Raw genomic sequence first — 27,228 nt, 5'->3', positions numbered from 1 at the left:
CTCTGAGACTCCAGGCCCAGCCAGGACTGAGAAGGGCCGCACAGCCCGGCAGACCTGCACACCTGATGCGAACCATACACACGGCTTCCCTGGTCCTCGGTCCCCTGCTCTGCCCTCACTGGCCACTGTGGCTCTGGGTAGAGGCAGCTCCCTGAGCCCCAACACCCACAGCCAGTTCCCTCCTTGCAGGTCTCAGCTCTGCTCTCACTGCCTCCCTGACGCTTCTCATCATCATCCGCGTACCGTGTTGCCTCTACCCCACAGCCCTTGCTACCGCCCACCCCACCACGGAGCCTAGCACACAGCAGGTGCCCGAGATGCCCCAATGGGCAGGCATGCCAAGGTAGGGCTTGGAGTTCCAAGGGTCACGTCCCGCATAGCACCACAAGCGCCCAAGAGGCTCTGGAAGGGATCCAGGCTTCAGGCCTGCACTCAGCTTCTCCCGGCCCCCGAGGGCAAGAACCCAGCATGGGAGCGCAGCCGGAAGCAGGGTCCCAAACCCCCTTCCTGCTCCTGAAGAGGAAAGGGGCCTCGGGGCACAATCCTACGAGCCCCTTCCTCCGCCAGGCTGCCTGTCACAGCACCGACACCTTCACAGCAGGGAAATCCACTCCTGTGAGGAGAAAAACACTAAGTACAACAGGAGCCACGTCCCCCGCAGCGTCTGCTGAGCCCAATAGACAGCAGCAGCCGGGCCCCCACTCAGCACACACTGACCCCGAACCCGCCACGAACACCACAGTGCCGACCATCTTGAAGCTCAGCTTCCACTCATCAGGGCCCTCTTCCAGGAGAGCTCGGCATGTCTATCTTCCCTGGGCTCACAGAAAGGAGCGGGACCCAGACACCTGCAGTACCTGTTATTAAATCAAGACTTGGCTGTGGGTAAACGTGAAGATTTTTATTAAACATGACTGGAACATTCAAAGGACCATAACTGAATGCTCCTTTCACAGCCACGGCGTGTCCAGACTCTCATGGAGAAGGCCAGGGCATGGGAACCCACGGAACCCTGACAAGGCAGACTCGGAGCTGTGTGGCGCAGTCAGCATTGATTTTGTGTTGAGACTTGCGTTTTATATTCAGATTAAAATAAAAAACAAGATGCAAAAGTAGCTCACATTCTATTTCAATTCTCTATTTTTGTAGTAACTGGGCCCTTTCCCTCTGGTTTCCCAGCCAAGCGATAAATAGGCCCAGCTGGGATTTGTCAAAGTCTGGACCTCTGTTGTAGAGTAACTGAGGGGGGTCGGGAGGGAAGCAGGAGTGGTGAGGAGGAGCGGGGGATAGGGAGGGACAGAGGGAAGGAGAGAGAGAGAGACAAACTGCCGAGGGCTGGAGACAGGAGGGATGCTCCCTGGTAGTCTCAGGCTCCCCGTTCCAAGGTAACTGAGCTGACATCACGCATGCGGTGCCGTCATATGACTTGGATGACACATGCTAGAATGACAACAAAATGCTTAAGGAGAAGACTAAGCACCAGCATCTTCAGATTAAGGTAGAGTCCCGGTTTCACGCTTGCCTTGTATGACATTCTATAAATTGTAAAGATAACGCATTTTCTTACCAGCCACGCTGTTCCCCAAATACTAACTATAATAAAGACCAGACAGCATCTGAGTACTGAGCGTGTGTCAAGCCCCGTGAGGTAGGCATCATTTACTTTGTTAGAGAAAGAAACAGACTCTGAGAGAAACTTCCTGAGGCCAGGCAGCTGTCTCCAAACCCAGCTCGCGCCTCCTGACCCTGAACGTGGAGGACCCAAGTCATTCACATGAGTCATTAACCTACATGCATGTCAGATTGAGATTCAGCACCCAGATCTAATCATCTCTATGCAGGAATGTGTCAAGGAAGGTATACAATTCTATAAGTTTGAGCTGGGGGAACAAAGGCAGGAACCCTCGACACAGATGTGGGGCGGAAACGGGCGCCCAGCGCAGGGGTGCACAGGAGCAGGTCCAGCCCTGCCCAGTCACACAGCCACCCTGCCATGCCAGTTCAGGGGCCGCCACCATGTCTCGGGGAAAAGCAGCTTCTCCTGCACAGGAATCTACCCCTGAAAGTGTGTTGCTGAGAAGGTTTGGACCAGCATCTCAGAAATCAGACACCGTGTAACACGCTTATCTATACAGGCTGCCTATGTCAAAGAATCACCAATAATTCCCATCTCGCCATCAATTATTTCTGGTAAATACTCATTATTCTAAGTTGACTGAGGCAACACAAGAACAAAATAATGGAAATATCAGAGTCAATCAGCTCCACCTGCTGAAGAGCTGGGACTAATGATGAAACCTAAGGAATCCTGGAGAACGCAGTAGGACCCCAGACCCCGCGGACCACCCCAGGCTTCTTCCACAGGAGAGTTAGTCATGGGGCCAACACTTCCTCTTCTGGAGGTCAGCCAAGGCCATCTGCACGAGTCACGAGCATGATGGCTCCAGCCCCTCCTTCGGTGTCAGCAGTGTGGCTCCGCTCTGAGACCCTCCTGAAACAGCCGGGCCATGCACCTGTTCCCACGACTGCTGTCAGCAGACTACAGTGATTCCAAAATAATCAGCAAACTGAGGTTCTGAAGGATGCATTTTAAAGAAAAGTGTGTAAGTTTTACTGCATGAAATCAGCTACATCTTTTGCTACTCCAGAGGCTTTTTGTTTTGCTATCCTCAAGGTTCTCTACAATGATCCCGACAGTCAAGGTTCCCAGTTACAGGCAGAGGGTTGGGCAGGCCGCGTCTGATGTTTAACACACACAGAAGATCCACGTCATAGGATTTTCCCTGTTCACCAACACCATCAGGACAAACTTTAAGCAATAATAATCTCCCTGTCTGGAAAACAGAGCTCACTTGAGAACTAATGCAACAAATGTGACAGAGTTGCAGGTGGACATTTTAGTGAATGAATCACTATTTCAAGGAGGATAAAGGCTTACTATTCAAAGGCATGTTTTCATCAAGTTTTGTAATTTCAGCTTCATGCATTTAAATCATGAAGTGGGGCTTGTACCTGATACATTACAGAATCTCTACAAAATAGAGAAAATTCCAATTCTGCACATTCACTCTCATTCTTTTCCATAAGCATACAGATGGTGGTAATTTAAGTTGGCATTCTAACAGGATTTCTAAATTAAACTGTCTTCTACTTTAAACACTACGTGTTAAACATTACACATTTCATTGTTAAACATTTATAGCAGGGTCTGTATGGCCAGTTTTAAAGATTTCTTTCTCACTAAAAACAAGCGTTTAAACAATAAATGGTCTACTCTAAAATATTCTAGAGACAGAGATACATTTGGAGAGTGGACACACTTAACACAGAAATCCGGAACATCAAACAGGCACAACCAGCAGTGAGGGTGGTAGGGGCACCATGTGAGTGCCCCTCAAAACACGCACAAGCCTGGCTGCTTAAAAGGAATGAATATAGCTCAACACTCCTATGTGAACATTGACGTGTCTACTGCCTTACAGAATCCTCCTAGCTGAGCTGCAGGAACCTTCCTTGGAGCCTTTTCTCACCTACACTGCCTACAGGTGCCCACTGGGCTCCCTGGGCAGTCTCGTGTCTTTGTTTGGAATATCACAGTACTTGGAGGCCTGTTTAATCCCAAGTCAGAGCCTTATCATAACTCAGACACCATCCCTCAGCGCTTGTGGGCCAACTTCGGCTAATGCAGGCTGCTCCACAGTGCCCTGCAGGTGGGCTTGGTGCATCCACACAATTTTAAGATTTGGGGCTACCGTTTTCTGCAGTCACAGATGCGGACTTACATATTCATCATGACTGAAGGCAGCACGTATTTTTATGTTGCTTCTGTAATGGTAATAATCATGGCAACATTTCCCCGATCCTTAAAAAAGCCTCCTAACAGCAGTTGCATTCCACCCCCTTCCCTAATAGAATTTACCAAACTAGGTGAAATCAGTCTTCATGAGAAAGTGACAAATCAGTGTTCACACAATGGCATAGTAGCTGGTCATAGAGTGTACGTCAACATTCCAAACTAAGCACCCATCACAATTATTCCCAACTCGCAAAAAAGCTAGAAAAATTAGAAGGCTTAAAACATAATTATAAATGAAAATAACAAGAAATCAAAGTTTCTGAGGAGCATTTGTTAGCCAAGCAAGGAAAGCCATTAACCAGTGCTGATTACATTGCATTTGATTACAGCAGTCAAAGACGTGTCCGGAGGAAGAGACTTTTAAAGATTAGTCTTTCAGTAAGAATGGTTCCTTAACAAGTTCAGACTACTGGGCTACACCAATCGTCAATTAAAAAGCAAGGGAAACGAGTGTGAGTCATTTTCCTTAATCCTTAATGTGTCAAAAATTATCACATTGGTCAAGCTGGTCTCCAACTCCTGACCTCAGGTGATCCGCCTGCCCTGGCCTCCCAAAGCGCTGGGATTACAGGCATGAGCCACCACGCCTGGCGGAGAAGTGTTTGACAGAGGCTGAGGGGAGGCTCCTGTCCCTTCCTGGGACATCCACGTCCCACCCAGCTTCCCACACCGACTATGACACTTGAAGCATCACAGCAAGGGCAGCTGCGTCCCCGCAGTTCTCTGCACTAACGCCACAGCTGCGTGAGCAGCCACAGCCCTGGAGCTGCCACTCAGCCTTATCGAGCTGGCACAAGCACAGCAGAAACTACCACGCCCCCAAGAGGGAGGAGTGGGAATCCAGGGGAGTGAACCAGGAGGAAGGAATGCGGCCCAGGGGAGTAGGGAGGAGTGGGGGTCCTGCGGAGTGAACTATGAGGGAGGTGTGGGGGCCCAGGGGAGTGAACAAGGAGGGAGGCGTGGGGGCCCAGAGCAGTGAACCAGGAGGGAGGCGTGTGGGTCCAGGACAGTGAACCAGGAGGGAGGAGTGGGGACACAGGGAGTAAACCAGGAGGAAGGAGGGTGGAGTTTGGCCCAGGGAGTGAACCAGGAGGGAGGAGTGTGGTCCAGGGAGTGAATCAGGAGGGAGGAGTGTGGTCCACGGAGTGGACCAGGAGGGAGGAGTGTGGTCCACGGAGTGAACCAGGAGGGAGGAGTGTGGTTCAGAGAGTGAACTAGGAGGGAGGAGCATGGTCCAGGGAGTTAACCAGGAGGGAGGTGTGTGGTCCAGGAGAGTAGGGAGGAGTACGGTCCAGGGGAGTGAACAAGGAGTCTCTGGGGGTAGCAAGTTCACACATCACAAATACCTCCCAATCCATCTGCATGCAGGGAGAGGACGGAAACCACGCAGGACCTGCAGTGCTTTCTCCTCACAGATGAGGAGTGAGGATACCAACTCATGCATGAAATCAGAGTTAAAGTTCTACCACGGTGGGGAGACGCTTCACAGACCCAAATGGGTGCAAAAAGAAACCAATCATACAAGATCAGTGGATGGAAAGGGATCAGAAATTTAAGCCTGTAACAGGCTTTCAGAAAAAACTTCACTTGATCTGCAAGATGACTGCAGCTCTGTTTGATCATTTCTGCAAATGTCTAACTCGCGTTAAGCCATCTCAGAGCCGTTCAAGAGGAGTAACAAAATCAAAACGCCAAGGCATGCTCCGTATTGTAGATGGCCTGCAACAGTATGGAAATGAGCAGCGGTGCCAGAGCTTTCAAGTTTCTTTGAAGTAAATTCCAGTATGAGGGCAGCATCTTCCTGGCTGAAGCAATGGGGTGGGCTCCTGCTCACCGCATGGGAGACCAGCTTTCAGCTAAGGTGCTGAAATCTAAGCAACATTATAAGAAAAATCACTGAATTCTGCTCGAGGCTCCAAGGGTGTTTTCCTCTCTGAAAGGAGCCCCCTTCCGGGACTTGGGATTGAGTGACAGCCTTCAATTATGGTTATCCTGGTGGTAACAGGGAACTCCTCAGCCTGCTGGGAGCTGGGGCCCTCTACAGCCTCACGGCTCCACACGCCAGTGTTCTAAGGATCACACGTGTGCAGATAGCAAAGCTTGCTGCACAGACGACAGGTGCTAACAAGCCCCAAACATCTCACTCATACTTGCTAACCACATCTCTTCTCTCAGCCTCCACAGTGTTTCACACTCTGCCTTTATATGGAGAAGAACCGTGCATCCTGAGTGCCACAAAGATTCAACTCCTTCCGGGCAGAAGGGTGCATCTTTCCGTCATGGGGTCCTCATTCCAGCCGGCACAGGATTTGCAGAGTGGGCGAGTCTAATGTTGATGACACTTTCTCAATATTCCCTTCACACCCCTCCAAAAACAAGAGTAGTGCCAGCTTCTTACCGAGGTTGTCACGAGGAAAATATTTTTCTCTTATTTGTCACTTTTTAAAGTAATGCTTGTGAAGAATGTGACTCTGCATGTACACTGTAAGCACCACACCGTGAACATTCTGCTCTCCCATGACTGTATTCACAGGTCCCAAGGACAAAACTTCTCCATAGTAGCCAAATATATATATATACACACATATATATACACACACATATATATACACACATATATATACACACACATATATATATATCTTTTAACATGACTTCCACTCATCTGAAAGTCACAGATGTGGCTTTTCCTTCATAAAAAGATCCAAATGATCCACAAGCCAGGTTTAATAAACACGTTGGTCCAAGTGGGAAAATGATCCCTCAGTCTCCCTCCCCTCAAAGACCAGGGCAGCCAGGAAACTGCGCTCTCCACTAAATGACAGCCGGCAGGATTCCCTAAATAAGCAGCCGGAAGATTCCCATCTCGCAGAGCGCGCCTTTCAAGACTCAAGATGTCCCCCGCTCCCTGAATGTCCTACAAAGAACAGACTACCCAAATGAGGACTGAGGCAGTAAAGAAACATGTTTTCGGCCATGTGCAGCGGCTCACGCTTGTAATCTCAGCACTTTGGGAGGACGAGGCAGGTGGATCACAAGGTCAGGCGATCGAGACCATCCTGGCTAACACGGTGAAACCCCCGTCTCTACCAAAAATAAAAAAATTAGCCAGGTGTGGTAGCGGGCACCTGTAGTCCCAGCTACTCGGGAGGCTGAGGCAGGAGAATGGCGTGAAGCTGGGAGGTGGAGATTGCAGTGAGCCGAAATCATGCCACTGCACTCCAGCCTGGGCGACAGAGCAAGAGTCTGTCTCAAAAACTTAAAATAAATAAAATTTAAAATGTTTTCAGCAAATAGCATCAGCGACCCCCAAATGAGAGGTACTGTTTTCATTCTAGGAGGGAAACACTACAAAGCACGTACATTTTAGCCCTGTAAGTGAATTCTTTGGGCCTTCCTGTGTCCACTATCAAATGCAGCACACCACCTCAAAAGGCAAAGTTCTATAAGTCACATCCAAGGCGGGGAAAAATCATTCTAAGTTTTAGCAATCCAGTAAGAACCCGATCCAGAGAAGCCTACTTGTTCCAGACTCTAAGCAGCAATATATTGCTACAATGTAATGAAAACAAAGGGATGATTAAGAAAATTTCAATGCTAATAAAAGACAAAAATGTCATTGGATTTATTCTACTCTACACAGAGCAGCCGGGCAGTTCACCCATACGTTATGATCGTTGCTGTTTTTCAGGCAGGGTCCAAACTCTGTCAACAAGGCTTGACAGCAAGGGCGTGATATCCACTCACTGCAAGGTCCGCCTCCCAGGCTCAAGCGATTCTCTTCAGCCTTTGGAGGAGCCGGGACTACAGGTGTGCAGTCATCACGCCCAGCTAATTTGTGTGTTTTCAGTAGAGATGGGATTTCACCAGGTTGCCCAGGCTGGTTCCCTGGGTTTCAATCTCCCAGGCTCAAGCAATCCGCCCGCCTCGGCCTCCCAAAGCGCTGGGATTACTAAGCGTGAGCCATCATGCCAGGCCCTTTTTTTTCCTTTTCTTTTTAAGTGATTAATGTGCTTCAGAGTCTTGTAGGCATTTAAAAAAAAAAAAAGAATAAGCAAATTCTGTAAGGGAAAGAAAGCATTAACACGTTTTACACTTCTCAAAACTCAAAACTGAAATGCTAAGAATAAATGTATTTTCTTCACAGAAGCAGCATTCTTAAAGTTCTGTAAAAGTGGTACCATGGACAGCACCACATCACAGATGAGTGTGGCAGGACTGCTCAGATTCGGAACACATTCTGAACAGTCCTCCTGCCACTTTCCTCAACGGGAACACTTTATTCTGTCTTTTATTCAAATTAAGTACCTTGAAAGGGAGTTGAAGAAAACTGCATAGCAGATTTTAAAACTTCAATGCTTTTCTCAATTTTCGCCACATTCTAATGCATTTGACTGACTACACGGCCAATAAGTCTAAAGCTTTTTGCATCGATCAAGACAATGCTCCTTGTAGCAATAGGCTTTTTCTTTTCTATACAAAGATCTATAACTTAAGCTAGTAAACTGGGCATTTCACAAAAATTTTGCACAATTCCTAGCACAGATTTTAGGAAAATAAAACCGTTATCTTTCCACAATTACATAACCAAGCATAGGAAACTGCACAGTTAAAATAATCATTCCATTATTTTACATAAACAAATGATAAAGGAGAGTATGCTTTGGAAAACAGTATTTCCATATGCCAACGATGACGCAGAAGACAGTGCCTCAGCCTCATATGACATTTGACAACCGAAGTACTCTGGCCCAAGCCCAGCCCGGTTAAGCGGAAATGAAGTAAACGTGTGAGTGACCGTGGTGGGGCACTCTGATAGCCACAGTCCAGGAAAGAACAGCTAACATCTTTCTTCTTCATGGGAAAACCGAAACATACTCGAGACCTTGATTCTTTAAAACACAGTCTGCGCCAGCACTAACCTTAAGCTCCCATTGATAAAGATTGCTATAACCACAGAGGTGTTTTTCCAGGCCCTCGAAAATCATGGACATGGTACATACACAACGTTTTCAAACACTCAATGCTGCCAATTTGTTAAATGTGCTGTGATACCGGAGGTCTTGTGCAGGACCAGAAGCGTCGCAGCCTGGTTATCTGTCCTGGTGTTCAATGCTTTGTATGTGCAAAACCTGCTGTTACAATTTACTGGGCTTAATGTGATTCAGTTCATCACAGAAGAGAGCTATGACATTTACTTAATTCCACGCACAGATTCTCAGGTTCACCTTCCACGAGTGACTGCTCTGTTCATGAGACAGCGGAGGGAAGACCCAGGAAAGGCCTGGGAGATGGCAGGTGCTCACAAACTGGTATCAGTCTGCTGGTTTTGCCTTAAAGGAAAACAGACATAGAAGAAGCTAAAAGGGCTCACTACACCTAATATCACAATGTTCTCAACTTTACCTTAGCCAAAAATAAAAGCGGAAAAGCAAAACTACTGCAGGGCATGATTCCAGTGCTCATCGGAAACATGGACTATTTAGAACACAAAGCTTATTGTGAGTGTAAGTAAAATACACATAAAACACTGGTGTCACAAAACCCAGTCTTTGCGATTGCTTTTATAAAAAGTAAAAGTCTCATGAGGATCGCATACATTAACTGATTTTCAAATGAAGGGACTGGTCAACTTCAGGGCATATGATTTCTGCCACACACGAGGGGAGCAGTGAGAGAAAAGAGCTAGGGCCGGGCGCGGTGGCTCAAGCCTGTAATCCCAGCACTTTGGGAGGCCGAGACGGGTGGATCACGAGGTCAGGAGATCGAGACCATCCTGGCTAACACGGTGAAACCCTGTCTCTACTAAAAAATACAAAAAACTAGCCGGGCGTGGTGGTGGGCGCCTGTAGTCCCAGCTACTCGGGAGGCTGAGGCAGGAGAATGGCGTAAACCCGGGAGGCGGAGCTTGCAGTGAGCTGAGATCCGGCCACTGCACTCCAGCCTGGGGACAGAGCGAGACTCCGTCTCAAAAAAAAAAAAAAAAAAAAAAAAAAAAAAAAAAAAAAAAAAAAAAAAAAAAAAAGAAAAGAGCTAGGATCAAGTGTCCTGAAGCTGTCCTAGGACTGAAATTCAGTTTCTGCCAAAACAAACACACAGGAGTCTGTCAACTTCGATAGCAAGCTCTGCTTGAGAATGTCAAGATGTTAAAGTTGCAAAGGGGCTTCTCCCTGCTATGGGCACGTGTCATCCTTGCAAAAACACAGCTCAGCATCATCAAAAACCAGGAAAGAACACAAGCCTTCCAGACATGTAATCCAAGAGCAGAAGGGAGCAGAGGCCAAGCTTGCTCGGCAGAACTGTTCCCGGAGGAGAACAGCACAGAGGATGTCACAGGGAGGGCAGGGCAAGCAACAGCAGCTTTCGTCTCGCTGCAAGCAGGGCCTGAGCCAGGGGCACAGTCTCCTCCAACCTGACAAGGAGGCACGAGGAGCCACAGAGAAGTCAATTCAGGGTCCTTTTCAGAAAGGGGCAACAATGAGAAAATCTGGTCTTACCCACCCCCCACGGTAACAGCTGAACTCGCACGTGTGTCTGTCACATTCCCCAACCCCTCTTGCAGATGCTCTTCCTGCACCCGGGTGCCTGTCTCTGTGCTGCTCCTGAGGCCACACCTGTTGCCATCCAGTAGTGACCAGGAATTCACCTTTGTCCGGGAGAAGCAAATGCAGAGTTCACACACTCCCGTACAGGTTTGCTGGCTGAGAATCTAACTCTCCGATTCCAGATGTGTTCGTACCAAGCACTCTCCGATTCCAGGTGTGTTCGTACCAAGGAGAACGTTCGATGTCCGGCATTTATAAACGGTATCAGTGGGTTCTCTTGGGACTCCCAGGCAGCCACACGAGGGAGGGAGCTATTGCCCTGTTACCCCGAGCCAAAGCAAGGCTGTGAGGCAAACACCACAGGCCACATCACACTTGAGCACCGACTCTTGACAGTTGCTCGTTCGTGTGTTAAGAAGAGTTCGGGGTACAGGCATCAGACAGGCCTGATCTCAGCCATGGGACAATAGTGACTGCCCACAATTCGCATATCTAAGCCCAGACTTGCCCATCCGGCCTTCCTTCAGGAACAATGCCCACCTTACAATGCAGCCATGAATGCTAAGTCAGCACGTACATACACAACCAAATTCATTTCAATTGTGCTTTCTACCCCAAGTTAATACAACCAGGCACTATCATTGAGACTGAATAACCAATATTAGAACAGAAGATCAGGCCAGGGATGGTGGTTCAGATCTGTAATCCCAGCACTTTGGGAAGCTGAGGTGAGTGGATCACTTGAGGTCAGGAGTTGCAGACCAGCTTGGCCAACAGGGCAAAACCCCATCTCTACTAAAAATAAATTATCCAGACATGGTGGCACACACCCTGTTACCCCAGCTACTAGGGAGGCTGAGGTATAAGAATCGCTTGAACCTGGAAGTAGAGGTTGCAGTGAACGAACATCGTACTACTGTGCTCCACCCTTCCAGCCTGGGTGACAGACCAAGATTCTAGTAAAAAAATAAAAGGTCGGCCGGGCGCGGTGGCTCAAGCCTGTAATCCCAGCACTTTGGGAGGCCGAGATGGGTGGATCACGAGGTCAGGAGATCGAGACCATCCTGGCTAACCCGGTGAAACCCCGTCTCTACTAAAAAATACAAAAAACTAGCTGGGCGAGTTGGCGGGCTCCTGTTGTCCCAGCTACTCCGGAGGCTGAGGCAGGAGAATGGCATAAACCTGGGAGGCGGAGCTTGCAGTGAGCTGAGATCCGGCCACTGTACTCCAGCCTGGGCGACAGAGCGAAACTCCGTCTCAAAATAAATAAATTAAATAAATAAATAAATAAATAAAAGGTCAAGATGAAAACTGATTGCCAAGGTCCGTGTTCCATATACTTCAAACATCAAGTTCATTAGCTGGTACTTGATCAAGTTGTTGTTTTCTTCATTACAATCTTGTATATCCTTCTAATATGACTCAAAATGTTTACATTTGAGCACACCTCGAGTATAACAAAAAATAAAGTGCCTGTATTTCATAAATGAGCAAGTTCCAGTAAGGCTGCATCCTGCTCTAGTTAATCCTTTGACAACATAAAACTGAGCCATCCTGACACAGCACTGACACATGGTACAAGAATAATGACCTCCAATTAAATCGCTAGATTTAGAGAACACATAAATATAGTTTATCACCAATTCACCAGCGATTAGCAAGAGTTTAAAGGAAGAAAAAGTATCGGGACTGTAACTAGAATAAAGGCAAAAATAAACACGAGAAATTAGTCACATTTAAATCAATACCCTTTCTGTGGGGCCAGTAAGAAAGTATACACAACAGGTGTGCAAGCTGTCATGCTAAGCTGTCACCAAGCTCTCTATGAAGGTGGTAAGAGCGTCCCAAGTCGCAGAGCCTCATCTTCCTATTTAAACGCTAAACAACCAACACCACACTCAGCACGCAGTGAGAACTCTGAAAGCTCAGAGGAACGCATGATGGGATGAAGGGCCCCAGCCCTGCCATCACCCTGCTGCTTATTAAAAATATAAAACAAAGCCCTGCCTTCAAGGTGCTCAGATCTAACTAGTACAAGGTTTTGCTTTTAACTACGAATGATGAAGACTCGCAACAGCTGTGCGAAATGTAAGGCAACCTCATAAGAGAACTTGGCTGAGACTAAACCCAGAGATGGTTTTTTAACCACAGAAGAGGAAAGAACTGAAGAACCTTACAGAACGTTGGCAGCAATTTCTATTTCTCTATGGTAGAACCTGGAATTTACCTTTGAGACAGACTGTCCTTCTGTTCTGAAAAATCAGATTATTCTTGCAATCCTCCATCAGGATTGAAATTCCCAAAGGCATGGAAAACCAAGTACTAATTTTAAAACCCCCCCAAAAAAACTACCTATGATCTTAGATGTGAGATTTAGTATTCTCAAATTCCAAATTTGGAAATATTTTGCACAAAGTCCTTATTTTCCCTGTTGACTTGAAAGCTCTCTATTCTTTTGTCCTAAACATCTTCTTTCTCATCCTTCCAAACAGTATCTGAAGATGAACTTACATATCGTTTTCAATGTTAACAAAGAAGATACTACAATTGTCATCAACTGTTTCTATTCACAACTCTAGGAGGGATTTTGCTACATCGTGAGGAATAACACGAGGCAGTAAATACGCCACGAAGAAAGAACAGTAGAAAGTGGACACATTTCCTGATGAGTGGCGATTTCTCATTGAGCTGCTGACAAAGTTATAATACGGAAAGCTAGACAGCTGCTCTGTTAGCTCTACCTCACTTAAGTGACCGAGTCATTGTTGTTTCGGTTCCCTCTCTCGTCTGGGGATGAGACACACCTCACAGAGCTGTTTATGATTTCAGGAACACACACATCAATGAAGTGACTGTTCCTAAATCGTTGCAAAGGGTATAGTAACCTGCCAAATTTCAACTAGGTTGCAACAAACAACTGTTTCCATCCTACACTCTCCGGTGCCAGCGAGATGGTGCGTTCTGGGATCCCTGCGGGAGCCCTATTCCTGGTGCCATAGAGCACACACACATTTACATCCACATGGTGTACGTATATGGTACACTGTAACACGTGTACATGCATAGAGAGTACACACATCCGAATATGTATAGTGTACATAAGTGCACTACGTGCGTACAGAGTGCACACACATCCAGATCCATGTGGTGTACATGTATAGAGTGTACACACATCCAAATATATATAGTGTACAAACAAGTTCACTACGTGTGTACAAGCATAGAGCATACACACATCCATATAGCAAATGTACATAGGTACGCTAACATGTATGCACATGCATAGCAGTGTACACCCATCTATATACATACAGTGTACACAGGTATACTATAACCTGTATGTACATGCATATGGCATACACATGCACATCCGTATGTACACAGGTATGCTATTTGCTATATGTATACACATGCATATAGCATACATTCTTATCAAATGTAGGTAGGTGCACTACAGCATGCATACACATGCGCAGTGTACACATAGGCACATGTATACAATGTACATCAGTACACTAACGTATAAAGCATATACACATATGCAATAGTGTACATACATATGCAGCATGTATATGTATTAGTGTGTACCTATCCAGAAGTTTATTCAGTGTGCATAGTGTACACGCATGCTTGTGTGCACATATGTATATATACATCTGCAGAAATAATGTGCACATACCCACATGGTGTACGTACACAGGTATGTATATGGCATTAAATACATGCATGTATGTACACATGCAGAACAGATAGGTGTCCAAGTAGTGTGCTTATAACCATAGTGCCCATACACACATATACACGTGTACATGCATGCCTACAGCATGCACGTGTATAGGACACATATGAAGTGTACATACCTATACATTGTAAATACATGCACAGTGGAAATACACGTAGTATGGGTACACCACATACAAACATGTACATTTATACAGTACACATATACCGAGACCCAGAACGGGTCAGGAGTATTAACACTGCGGAAAGGCTTCCAGTTCTACCTAAGTGAATTTTTTTTCAAACAAAAACAGTGGGAAGGGCACAACCACTTTCCCTCAGAGCTCTGGGCCTGACCGTGGAAGTTCAGAGGTTTCCTAATGCAGTACACATCAGGAATGACTCACGAAGAAGCGCTCCTTAAAAATTAAAAATGTGTCCTCATGTTTTGGCCTTTGAGACAAAGCCTCTTATTTAATCGAGTTCTGACTGAATTTGACTCACAGTGCTCTGGCAGATTCTTCATTTTCTGGTGAGACAGATGAATGTCCCAGGGTGAGGGCAATGCCAGACCTTTCAGGGTCAGCTATTCGAGGAGCTATGTCTGGCAGAACACAATCCAACACCATAGTAGGATCCCCCAGCCAGCCACTTAGACACTTTCGGGTACTTACTCTGTCTGCTTGTTTCCCTTTTTTGAATTCAGCTGGGGGGGGGGGCGAGAAACAAAAAATCAAAACCAAAATCAAACAGCCCAAGTGTTTGTGTGTCTGAAAAGTTAATACATCCACATCCAACTTTCTAAATGAGTCACGGCAGGTATGATGGTCACCGAACAGTGGCCACTGTTGACAAAATACAAAGTCTTCTGCAAACAAGAACGAGTTTCTAGGAATACAAAAGTCAAGGGAATTTACTTCACATATTAAAGCTGTCAAGGGTGCTCATCAAAAGTGTACTTAGAGGTTTTCCTTTCAAGTTATTTTTGAAGATTTTTAAGTTGCAATACTGAAAAGCCTCTGGGAAAAGAAAGGATACAGGTATCTGGAAGATTTCTACTAAATGATTTTCATGTCTTTTTGATAAAGTTAAATAAGGTCAGCCTTGAAGTCATGGGTTCCACTACTCTGAGGCTGTGGATGGAATCCACACCACCACCAGACAATTGAATAAACAGGAAGGCTGCACACACAGGACACAGGCAGTGAGCCAGCCTGACTACTTGTCAGCTTCTGGGTCAGTTCTACCCAGTTCTGCCCAGGCCCCACTGGAGATGCAAACCTGCCCTTTAGAAGCCTTCAATCCCCGCCTTTCAAAATCTAATCCTCTTCAACTGAGGCCCGAGTCCAAAAATCTACTGACATCTTAGCACCTGTTAGGCCAGCTGTCCCCCAGCCTTTTCGGCACCAGGGATGGGTTACATGGAAGACAATTTTTCTGGGGGGTGGTTTTGAAATGCAACTGTTCCACCTCAGGTCAGGCATCGGATCCTCATAAGGAGCACCTCCGAGATCCCTCACATGCAGTTTACGATAGGGTCCCAGCGCCTAGGAGAACACACAGCTTATGATAGGGCCCCAGCGCCTAGGAGAACATGCGGCTTACGAGAGGGTCCCCGCGCCTAGGAGAACAGGTATTAAATGAGTTGGCAAACCAAAATCCACCCGATCTACCACTCCAAAACAAACATACACCACTGCCCAATACTGATGTGAGCCAAAAACATGGAAGTCCTGAGGGCCCACACTGACCACAGCCAGACACCACTTCTGCAAGAAGCAAGCACGTGCCTAAAGATCACCTGTGATGACCCAGGAGAGCAGCTTTGAGCAGAGACCAACGTGAAGGAGAGGCACAGGGCCAGGGTGCTGGGTGTGCCGGTCTTTGTGACCTCACTGAGATTGCTGACCTCTGGCCCTTGGTGTCCGTCCTATGGAGGAGGTAGCCCCCAAATCCCTGCCTCCCTTCAGCACTGACTGACGCGGTCCTGAAGTCTCCCCAGGGCTGAGACTGCTTCTAAATCCTGTTAGCTGCACACCCACATAAAAAACAAAAAACAAAATATCAAGTATGCAGACAGGAAAAGAAAAATATGTGAATCCTCCCTTATTCAACAGGTATTTAAAAAGTAACAGGAAAGTTGTGATAGTCTTTAAACAACCACCAGCTATCACGTCCTGTTGAAATGTTTTAGCTAATCAGGAACACCTTTACCAAGCACCTGTGTGTTCAGGAAATCAGTTGACAGGTCCCAAATAACCTCGGAGCTTACAACCTGACCCCCACTCACGCGCATCACCTCTCCAGAGGAACGAGCCCTGGACACCTTTCAAATGGTGAGGAACAGGAACAAGGGTAGCTTTCCCTCAATACCACAAAACAAGCTCGACCCCGAGGAGCCCGGAGAACAGCGACGTTTGTTTAGATGCTTTCCCACTGACCTTGTCAGAGCCAACGTTCCCATCCCACACCGCCCAGTGTTTAACTCTCCCTGGGATACCAGCAGCCGTCAACCCTCAACAAGCTGGAAACAGAGGCCAAGCTGACAGGAGGCCTCTCTCCATTCCCTACTGAATTCGCTCAGGACACGGATGTTCCCAAACACATACGGCCCCGGGTATTCCACACCTGGAGAACATTCAAACAACAGACGCTGCAAAGACGTTCCCCTAAAGAGAAAGTCAGTTTCTAACTTCCCTTAGGGAAAAATAGGAGACCCAGAACTTTCCAGAAAATCAAGTGTGGGAGGAAGCCACTCACCTCTGGCACTTCCTAAACCTGCCTTCCCGCAGGTGCTCAGGGATGTCCCCGCGACAGCCCCGTCCACCCAGGACGGCAGCAGGCCTCAGGCAGCCAGCACCTGGGCAGCTGGTGAAGGAACCCCAGGGTGAAAACGTCATCCCAGGCTCCACTTCCCAGAGCCCCTCAGCAAGAAAAACAGAGGCGGGACAGAACCGAGGGCTGATTCGAGGCTGGGGAGCCACAGACCCGCACAGCTCAATCATCAGACATGCTCTTCTGTGGACAGAGCCCAGGGAGAGACCAGCACAGAGACCCTCGTGCCGACTCCACGGGCCAGCGTCCTCCAGGGCTGCAAGTTTGTGATCACAGCTTCAGAATTTGGTTCCAGAATCTTCCAGAATCAAAGACACACCAAACTGTAAAGCTGCCAGGACAGCAGGGCCCAGGAGCAGGCTCAGGGGAGGACCAGGTAGAAACCCCACACACAGCACACACGTGTGCATGCTTGCTCCACACATGCCACCCCTTCACCCAATACTATACACGCAAACGTATGTATGCACTCCATACACACCCTCAAATACACTCACCAAATATGATGCGTGTACACACTCCACACACACCCTCAAATACATACAACACACATGAACATGCTCACTGCGCCCACACCTGCTAAATACACTCACCACACACGCACAAACGTGACACACCTGCACACTCATTCCAGACATCACACCCCTCACCAAGTACACAGGTGCACACATCCCCAAGTCCAGAACCTGCAGACTCCACAAGCTTTGGTTTCCCCACTGTTTCTCTCATCACATGAGATCCACACACAGGTGTCATTTACTGACATCTAACACCCGGGGAGGCCCTTAGACAGAACTGCAGTCACAAGTAGCCTTCATTCAGGCATTCATCACCAGCCTCCTGAAGCCACCTCCTGTCCCCACGGGGAGCGGGGGCCGAGACCGGAGACGTCACTGGGCTTACAGATCCCCAGGCTGGCAACCCAGCGAAATCAGGAGGGCTCAGCCACGGCCCTGGAGGGAGATGGGTACTGGGCTCAGGTATGTGGAACATGAGTCCTCATTTCCGTACAGTGTCATCTACGACAGCGTCAGGTGAAAGCCAGTGGTTTGGCATTCCTGGGATAGACAGTCCTGGAATTACAAGGGAAGCTTTTTACTCCTCCCCTCTGAACACATGAGGTCCAAGGTCCCCTCACATCTAACACTGGGAATCCGAATCGGTGACTCCTTGTCCACCTGAGGACCACCCAAGAGGATCCACACACCTGCTACAACAGCAGCACCGCACCTGGTCTGCAGGGGAGCAAAGCAAATCCCACCTTTATGAATAAAACTGGATTACCCCGACACTGGCAGCCTGCAGTGTGTATATCGTCAAGCCCCCACATCTGCGCCACCTGCAAGAGGAACACAAGCCCTTAGTCCCGGGCTCTCAGGACAGCCTGTGAGGTGGATGCTGGCACCCTTCTCATCTCCCAGTGGAGAGGAGAGAAGGCCAGGGTCAGGACTGGTGTATCAGGAGTGTCGGGGTTCAAACCCCATCTGCCTCACAAAGCAGCCCTTATCGTTCAAGTGACTTCTATCATCAGTCTTAAAATGTACCACACTTACCAGCAATTCTGACTGCTGTTCCTTGGGACGTCATAAGCAAACATTTTGTTAGAAAGATTTTGCCAAATCTGCTTTCAAAATCCTGTTATGAAATGACTAATGAAAATTTGAGCAATGAAATAAAGCACATAGTTAAATGAATCCCAAAATGACTATCGCGAAGGAAGCTTTAACTTGAAGTGAAAAATATCCTCTAAATGACATCAGCCAGAATTATCTTCAATCATTACTGATCCCATATGCTTCATGAATTATACATCATCTCAGATATGAACTTAAAACCATTAGCTGAATGCACATTTCAGCGCAACCAAAGTTCTGCTATAATAAGCAGCACAGGCGTGTCTGGAGAGGATTTTAATTGGGACTACAAACGATGCGCACGATCGTGGTAAGAGGTTTCATGCTGGCTGTTTTCCAAGGTGCGACACAGAGAAACACCACTAACCTCAAAGACACCTGCTGCTTTGTAATGAGATGAGAGACGGTGTGGACGGACTACTGTCAATATTTGAAAAGGAGAAACAATGCAAGGAAAGAATCGTATCAGCTTCCCTTTACATTGTTAGAAAAAACCGATTTTTCTTTTGGGATGATTTAAAAAGAAAATGACATTTCTGGATTTTTTTTTTTTTTTACTTTTCTTTCTGAGACAGGGTCTTGGCTCTGTCGCCAAGACTGGAGGACAGTGGAGCAATCGCAGCTCACTGCAGCCTTAAGTGATCTTCCCACCTCAGCCGCCAGAGTAGCAGGGACCACAGGCACGCACCACCACACTCAGCTCACTTTTCTGTTATACAGATGGGGTCTTGCTATGTTGTCCAGGCTGGTCTTGAACCCCTTGGCCTCAAGTGATCCTCCTGCCTTGACCTCCCAAAGATTTAGCCTAAGCGACCATGTCTTATTGGAAAATAGACATTAGAGCAAATGCATTTCTGTAAGATTTTCTACCTCTTTTCACTGGGGAAAAAGGTAACTTGCCTCGAAGGGTCGAGACAAAGCCGTTACTGCAGACAAGAGCGCTGTGCATCCCAGGAACCGCTACACCACGAGGCACGGCCGTGCACCCTGGACTCAGGAGAAACACACGAGGCTAGCACAGGCCTATGCTGGCCCTCTCCAGAAGCAGGCCTATCCTTCCTCCTCTCCTCAGCCCCCTCTCCCTTCAGGCCTCAGTGGCTGCTGACAGGGGAGAGGCCACAACTAGAGGAGGCTCTCAACTCCACCAGGGACAGGAGCCCCGGACGCTGGGGACTCAACTGCTGCCCTCCGCGCCCACCTCCTTCTGGTCCAGCCTTCTCAGGAGCCAGGCGTGGCCACTTTGACCCTCTTTCCCTTCTGTGGTTCCTACAAAAACCAGTCCAGCGAGCCCAGGCTGCCTCACACTCCAGGGTCACCCGGCACAGGCCCCCTCCATGACCTTATCCAAGCTCCTGGGGCCAGAAGGGTCTTGCAATATTTCACTTTCCAGTTGAGCATCCCCAGCCTGAAATCCAAAGTGCTCCGAAGAGCATTTCCTTCCAGTGTCATGAGGAAGTTCGGAATGTTTCAGGTTTCGGAACATTTTGGAGTAGGGACTCTCAACCTTAATTTAAACCTCTTCAAGGAAGCCACACACTGAAGCCCCCGATGTCCACCCTACACAATCCCAGCACACCCTCTGAAGTCCTCAGCAACAGATTTTCTGTCTTCAAAAATAACCACAAGTCACAAACTCACACGCAATCACAGAAGGGGGCTGTGGACACCCGCACAGACGATGAAATTTAACTGCCACATTTTTACCTGGGTAATTTAAAGTCATTCCTCAAAACACACCTGTTTCACTGAGTTGCATTTTAAGGTGAACACACACAAATCATTTCAGGGAAACAAACGTCACTTTGGGCTGCGTGTGGTTTCTTGACTCCCGTGAATAACTCAGCGTTCACCTCACTTCTGGATAAGGGAGAAGATGCAAAGAAATCTGTTAAAACAAAGACATGAAAACACGTTTAAGAAGGGTTTGAAAGGTTCCTCCTGTCCCCCTGGAGGGGAGACGAGGACACCTGGAAAGCTCACGGGGGACAGGAGCACAGCCTCCTCGGTGTGCCATGGACGCCGCCTCGCCAAGGGGAGAGGATGATGCCTGGAAGACTCACAGGGGTGGGAGCACAGCCTCCTCAGTGCTTTCTACACTCAGCAGCTTCAGAAATTCCCGTAGAAGCAGAACACATGAGAACTGAGACTGGAACACCCCCAAAGAAAGGGGACGAGGGGTCAAAAAAAGCATTCGATCATTACCAAGGAGCGCGGGCACGAAGCCGCTTCAAAGACCGTGTGAGAAGTCACTCACAGGCGTTTCAGAAAATAAGGGTAGCGCGAGATTGCTCGATCAGCTCAAACAGGCTGCCGTCCCTCAGGCCATGAAGTCCCTGAGATGAGCCTCTCAGTGAGCAGAAGTCACTCGCATCTCTGCCAGAGAAAGTCCTACAAGCCGACACATAACCTCATGAAACCTGGGCTTCAGCCCGTCGACAACAGTGAGTCTGACACGGTACATCCCTCCAGATGGTTAAAGACCCCAGGGGTTCATCAGACAACCTCGAAGGGCTGTGTCTGTCCAGCCCCTTTTCCAAGTTCTGGATGATTTTTCCTAATGTACTATAAGCAGCATGTTCCAGTAGAGACGTCATTAACTGGCTCTGGGTCCTCTTAATTTTGAAATTAGAAACACACTTGGCCAGGCACGGTGGCTCATGCCTGTGATCTCAGTACTTTGGGAGGCTGAGGCAGCTGGACTGCTTAAGTCCAGGAGTTCGAGTCCAGCCTGGGCAACATTGCAAAACTCCATCTCTACAAAAAATACAAAAATAAGTCAGGCATGGGGACACGTGGAACATGTGCCTGTGGGTCCTGGCTACTCAGGAGACTGAGGCAGGAGGATCGCTTGAGCCTGGGAGGTTGAGGCTGTAGTAAGCCGTGCTCACACCACTGCCTGGGCAACAAAAAGGTTTTTTTTTGCCTGTCTCAAAAAAACCAGAGAGAAAAAGAATTATATACCTGACTCGGCCAAAATAAAAGAGGCCTTGTGGAACCACCTGAAACACAGCTGCAAATTCTGGCAGGGCCTCCCCTGGCTTGATTTGTGGTGAGTGTAGGACCGCTCTGAAGGATAGGACCCCAGGCACCTTCCGAGACTAGACCTTACAGTACAACTTCCCTTCGCGGGACGGAACACTGGCCTTGGAGCCTGGGACACCCTGGGGCAGTGCCACCATCCCGAGGCCGCCATGGTACAAGGAGGCCCTACCATCATGAAGCCTGGGACGTCCGTCAGAGCAGTGCCACCCACCTGAGGTCGCCATGCCAGGGGAGCCTGGACATCATGAAGCCTGGGACATCCTGGGGCAGTGCCACCAACCCGAGACCGCTGTGACACAAGGGGGCCCTGGTGCCACTGACAGGCTGCACAGCAGGTCCAAGCCCAGGCCAGGAGTGAAGAGGCCCCACATCCTTTCCATCCCTCCAGCTGAGTCCACAGACGTCTTGGAGCAGAAATGCATCAGCCTCAATGTCCACGGGTAAGTTTTTGGACACAGAATCTGGAAGCATGAAAGATGGTCCTGGGCTGGTTGGTTGCCGGCTCGGACCTGTCCTCTTTCCACACAAAACCTGGCTCACACCAAGCAGCGTCTAAGTCCTGGAAGACCTGCTGAACACAAGTGCAGTTACACAGCGGAGAAACTGGAGGGGGCCGGGCTGTGCTCCAGTGGCACCAGCATTTCTCAGGAAGACCCCGGACATTACAGGGTCCAGGACAAGGGCTTCTTGGGATTCAGGGCATGGAACAAGAACCCATTCCCGGTCCTGTTGAATATGAATCGGCTAAGGGCCGATTCCCTCGGAGGACTGAGCACCGCCCCACAACACCTTGGTATGGGTATGTTATTACATACGTTGGTATGGGTATGTTATTACCCATACCAAGGTAATAACAAGCCCGTTACCAGCAGGAGGCTGGTGATGAAGATGTGAGGACCATTTGAGCACGAGGGATCCTGACAGATCATCCCTGGCACCGAGCAAGGGGCGGACAGTACCCCCTGTTCCTGACGCATCAGCCCTGGCACTGAGCGAGGGGTGGCAGCATGGCCTGTGCCCCTGTAGATGCAGAGGGATGTGAGGGGGGCACAGGCTGGGCTTTGAGGTTAACTCAACCACCTGCACTTGCACTTCCGTTCCACAGGCAGCATTAGGGCTCACCTTGCCCCCGGGCTGCACTTTTTTCTGCTTATGAGTCGTGCTCGCTTTACATGGACAGGCATAGCTATAATAACGGTTCCCTGATTATTTCGCTGCCTACATGAACGGCTTTCAGAATTCACTTCCATCCTTAGGAAAGGGGGCCAACACCAGGCTGTCTCCCTTAAGATGCCATGTCTCATATGGGGAAAAAAAATCAAGAGAAATCAAATAAAGGCCATAAAATACATCAGTTTCAACACTAAAATTTAATAGTACGCTTTAAATTGAAGACGAGTTAAGTCAAATTTCCAAACCTCTGAAAGCACGGTTACTGGGAGGGAATGGTTTGCAACACACAAAGGCAGCTCTGTAGAAGGGCCCAGGCTGGATGAAGCTCAAACGTCAGTGCAAGGAGAAAGTCTGAACAAACTCTCTCCTGCCCTGCTGCTGCCCTCTTCCAAAACACACTGGTTATCTGTCAGTTTAGAACAAGGCCTAGGGAGGTGGGAGGCAGGCCTGGGAGGGTCACCTAGCATCCAAGCTCCTCACCCACACAACCGCACCAGGCTGAGCTGAACGGCACACACAAAGACGACTAATTCTCCCCAGAAAGAAGACGGAAGGCAGCACACTGCCACGCCAGGCGCCCTGCAGACGAGAAGATTGAAGGGAGCCAGAGGGACCTTTAATCTTGCTTGCATGGTGGAGGGAGGGGAATAATGCCACTCACTTGAGTGTTGCACAATTCTTTCTAGCACTGAATGGCAGAAAACAAAAATTATAGATGCTTCCTCAAATAAATGTTTCTGAAGAACTGAACATAAATTATATTCAGGAAAGAGCATTCTGAATGCCTCAAGTGCTTCTGTTTTCAATAATCCCAGAGTAATTCTGTAAACCCGGGAATCAGTCTCACCGAACCCCAGGATCACGGCCCAGGTGACGTGGGCACACACATCCTGAAGCTCCAATGCTCAACTAAAGTGGGGCGAGTGAAAATGATCCTGGGCATAATTGACACGGACACAGGAAGGTGGCTGAGCCCCAAACCCCTAAACTAGGAAGACCAGCGTCCTTCAGGGGCCTCACCTCTGTCCTTTCCCAGCCTCTGGGAACCACCACTCTGCTCTCTACTGACACCAACGCCCCTCCAAGGTACAACACCAGGAAGATCATCATTTAAAACTGAGGAACGTGGCTGAACAAAGCTGTCAGGAGATTTTAATCACCAACACCACTAGTTACATGACCCAAAGATGATTAAAATCCCAGGCCCTTAAAGACTGAATGTTATCTATACTTAAATGCATTTAATCACCATATTGGGGGGTTATTCCTTTGTTTTGCTGCAAATAAATCCAACTGCTGTAAAAGGAAAAGGCAATTTGTTAACGAAGCTTCTTGGAGTGTCTCAACAGGCCTCGAGGTAGGATAAACGGCAGGACTTCCTGGCAGAAACGCTCAGCTCTGAGGTCAGGTGGAGTTCTTGAGCACCAACCAAGGCAAAATAAGGTCGAAGACCACACCACACTTTCCTCAATCACATCTTCATTCCACGTTTCCTTCTATTTCTCACGACTTCACTGGGAGAAATTGCACTGAAAGAAAATGGAAACACACACATACATAGGAGACCCTGCAGATGCTGAGAATGGGTGCAGCTGTCACAGTCCGAATGTCCTTTCAGGGCCATCTGACCTGGCTGGGATCCAAGTATCCAAGTGTAGGATTTTATGTCAGACCCGAGAAGCCAGGATTACAGCCACTGAATGGCAGTTTTCCATCCCACGGCAACCGGCCTTGCTAGGGGCTTCCTCGGGGACCACCGACTTCACACCACCACCCCTCAACTACTTCAACTAGCCTACATCATGGCAGAGGCCTCTCCAGGCAGACCAGCCCTGCCCTAGTCCTGCTTCATGGCACATCCTCCAGGCAAACGTCCTTGGCCTCCTCCGGGAGGCTGTGCTCGGAAGGTGCCCTCATTTACTTCTGTGGCTCTGAGACATTTCACTAGAGCCCGACACAATTCTTCCTGTTCACATAATATTGAGTTAACAGATTTTTAGGAGTCAATTTTCACTGGGAAAAACACCATTTCAGGAGCTCCAATGACCACAATGAAAATGTTTTTATCTCCCCTTACGTGACATCGGCAACGCCAGGTCCAGGAAACGTTCTGGATCTCAGAGAATGGCATATCCACTCCTAGTAAGTCTTGGTCTTGTTTCACAAGCTATCAAATGCTGCGCAGAAGCAGGAAAAACCCCACAACGTGGCAGGGAGGGGCGACCAGCGTGAGTTCTAAGGCCAGACCACCCGAGTCTGCTGACAGCAGTGGCAAGGGGCAAACAGAGCAGGGTCTAAGGCCAGACCGCCCGGGTCCCGCTGACAGTGTGGCTTCAGGAGTTTCCTAAACCCTCTGCTCTCCAAGGTTCATGTCAGAAAAATTGCAGTGATAACCGTGTCCACCTCGTTTAAATATATACATATATATACATTATCATACATATACACACATATATATATATATACACACATATATACACATATATATATACACACACACATATATATACACACACACCCTAAACCTACAGCCCTATAAAGGTCATTAATCCTAGTTATCCTCAAGGCATTGAGCGATCAATAATGAGCCGTCCCCCTTGCTGCTGACCTGCCTCAGCCCCACCCTCCGGAAACCCCGCATCCACACCAGCCACACAGGATGAGGCCAGGGAAGGAGCACGACTGTGTCTTGGGAACTTAAACTCTGGAAGCTGAGTTAAATCAGTGCCGCTCAAATCTTGTCACCAACTCTCTTGTTAAATTGGGAGATTCCATCTCTGGGGATCTTGAAGGAACTTGAGGCTCTACATTGAGTGAGGTGAGCACTCGGGCTGCAATGAGACGGCAGGGAAAGCAACCGAATCTGGGGTCGCAGCTGCCTGAGGCTTGGGTCCCACCGGGAAAGTGGCACCAGGGCCCTCAGGACAGTGGCGGAGGTCCCAGCAGGGCAAGTCCCAGCTCAGAGACTCATGGACCCAAAGATTGCTCCAGGGCCAGGAGGGGCTGCTGCGCTGACAGCCACGAGGCAGGCAGCCTTCGAGCTCCTCCAGCTGCCATCCTGCAGGCAGGGAGGACAGTGCCCAGACCACCCCGGGGCTCCCCCAGCCTGCCAGGCTGGTACTCTTACTCCAGCCACTGACAAGGGTCCCCATGTTCCAAGCTAGGTTGAAACAGCGCCTCAGGCTTCGGAGCACATGCACCCCCCTGCAGGGCCACTCCTACCCAACACCCGGGGATGGCTATTCCCACACATCCCCAACTCACAGCAAAACTTAAAAATGAAAGTCGGAAGATACAGCCAGGAAACCAATGCTCAAGAAGCAACTCCAGGGTGACTCTTCCTAGAGCTATTGCTACTGAACATCTTTAAAAACATTTCCAGGGTGACTTCCTACAGCTATTGTTGTTGAAAATCTTTAAAATTCTTCATTTCAAATTAGCTTTTATTACACTGTCTTCCCTATTCTACCAAGACTCTAGAAAATAAAACTACTACAAATTCCAATTCTATCTTATAGCAAGTTAGAAATACACGTTTCCTCAAAGGATTCTACGTGTTTCCTTGGCAATATCCTTTCCATGCCCCATACTACTGCCCGCAACAGGGAAGGCTTTTCCAACCCAACCTAACCCAACCCAACCCAACGGCCCTGAGACAGGCCCCTAACGAATCATCTACAAACTCTTGAGACACGCTTGCCCTGAAAAATCATCTGCAAACTCCATCTTCCATTGAAAACAGTACAGAAAATGAGCATATTACCACTTTTTAAAAATTTCTGGAAAGTGGACAGTGTTCAGTTCTGTGAATTTCGGCACAAATATTCCCATAATCATCATCACACAAGCAGAACAGTCCAACACCCCCAAACCCACTCACGGGGCCTCATAAGCATACCCTCCCATTCCCAGCAACCAACCTCTGTGTTCTCCCATCCCCCGGGTCTGTCTTTTGCGAGTGTTGTGGCAAAACACTCGCAAAATCACGATTTCCTGGGCATCGTGCTTGGAGGTGCACCCAGGGTGTCCTGTGATCAACAGCCAGGCCTCGGGGCTGCTGGGTATTTATTATTCCACGTATGGCTGTGGCACATTGTAACCTGTTTGGGCAACTATAGACAGCGCTATTAACATCTGGGCACAGTTTTTCCTAAACATCAGCTTCTGTTTCTCTGGGGTAAATACCCAAGATTAGGGTCACCGGGCCCCACTTTTGTGTGAGTTCAGTTTTGTAAGAAACTGCGAAGCTGTCTGCACCGTGCTGAACCCCAGCATCGCACAGGAGTCCCGACTGCCTGTCCTCACCAGCACCTGGGGCTGTCGGAAGACCTTAGGCGCGCGCCAGCAGGGGTGGTGAACAAATTCACTGCGGCTTCGGTGCACACTCGGTGCAACCAGTCACGCTGAAGGTCATTTCAGATGC

At 48.5% G+C, this 27,228-nt stretch overlaps 1 long non-coding RNA gene across 3 annotated transcripts; it reads right to left on the bottom strand.

The window, feature by feature from the left end:
• Window positions 1–19,318: 19,318 nt before the first annotated feature.
• On the bottom strand, window positions 19,319–25,225 carry LOC115895836. Of its 3 annotated transcripts, none has more exons than XR_004055940.1 (3): window positions 21,844–25,225; window positions 20,328–20,475; window positions 19,319–19,577 (listed from the first exon to the last, which is right to left on the bottom strand). It is a non-coding gene; the product is annotated as an uncharacterized LOC115895836 (long non-coding RNA). The 3 variants fall into 3 exon arrangements; XR_004055938.1 differs by lacking the exon at window positions 19,319–19,577 and having other exon boundaries at window positions 19,584–20,475; window positions 21,844–22,200; window positions 22,755–25,225; XR_004055939.1 differs by lacking the exon at window positions 19,319–19,577 and having other exon boundaries at window positions 19,584–20,475; window positions 21,844–22,093; window positions 22,755–25,225.
• Between the last annotated feature and the right edge of the window lie 2,003 nt (window positions 25,226–27,228).

This window comes from Rhinopithecus roxellana, unplaced genomic scaffold (assembly GCF_007565055.1).
Source record: "Rhinopithecus roxellana isolate Shanxi Qingling unplaced genomic scaffold, ASM756505v1 contig2949, whole genome shotgun sequence".
Classification (NCBI taxonomy): Eukaryota; Metazoa; Chordata; class Mammalia; order Primates; family Cercopithecidae; genus Rhinopithecus; species Rhinopithecus roxellana.
The sequence above is the reverse complement of the archived record's forward strand: the minus strand, read 5'-3'. Positions and strand labels throughout refer to the sequence as shown.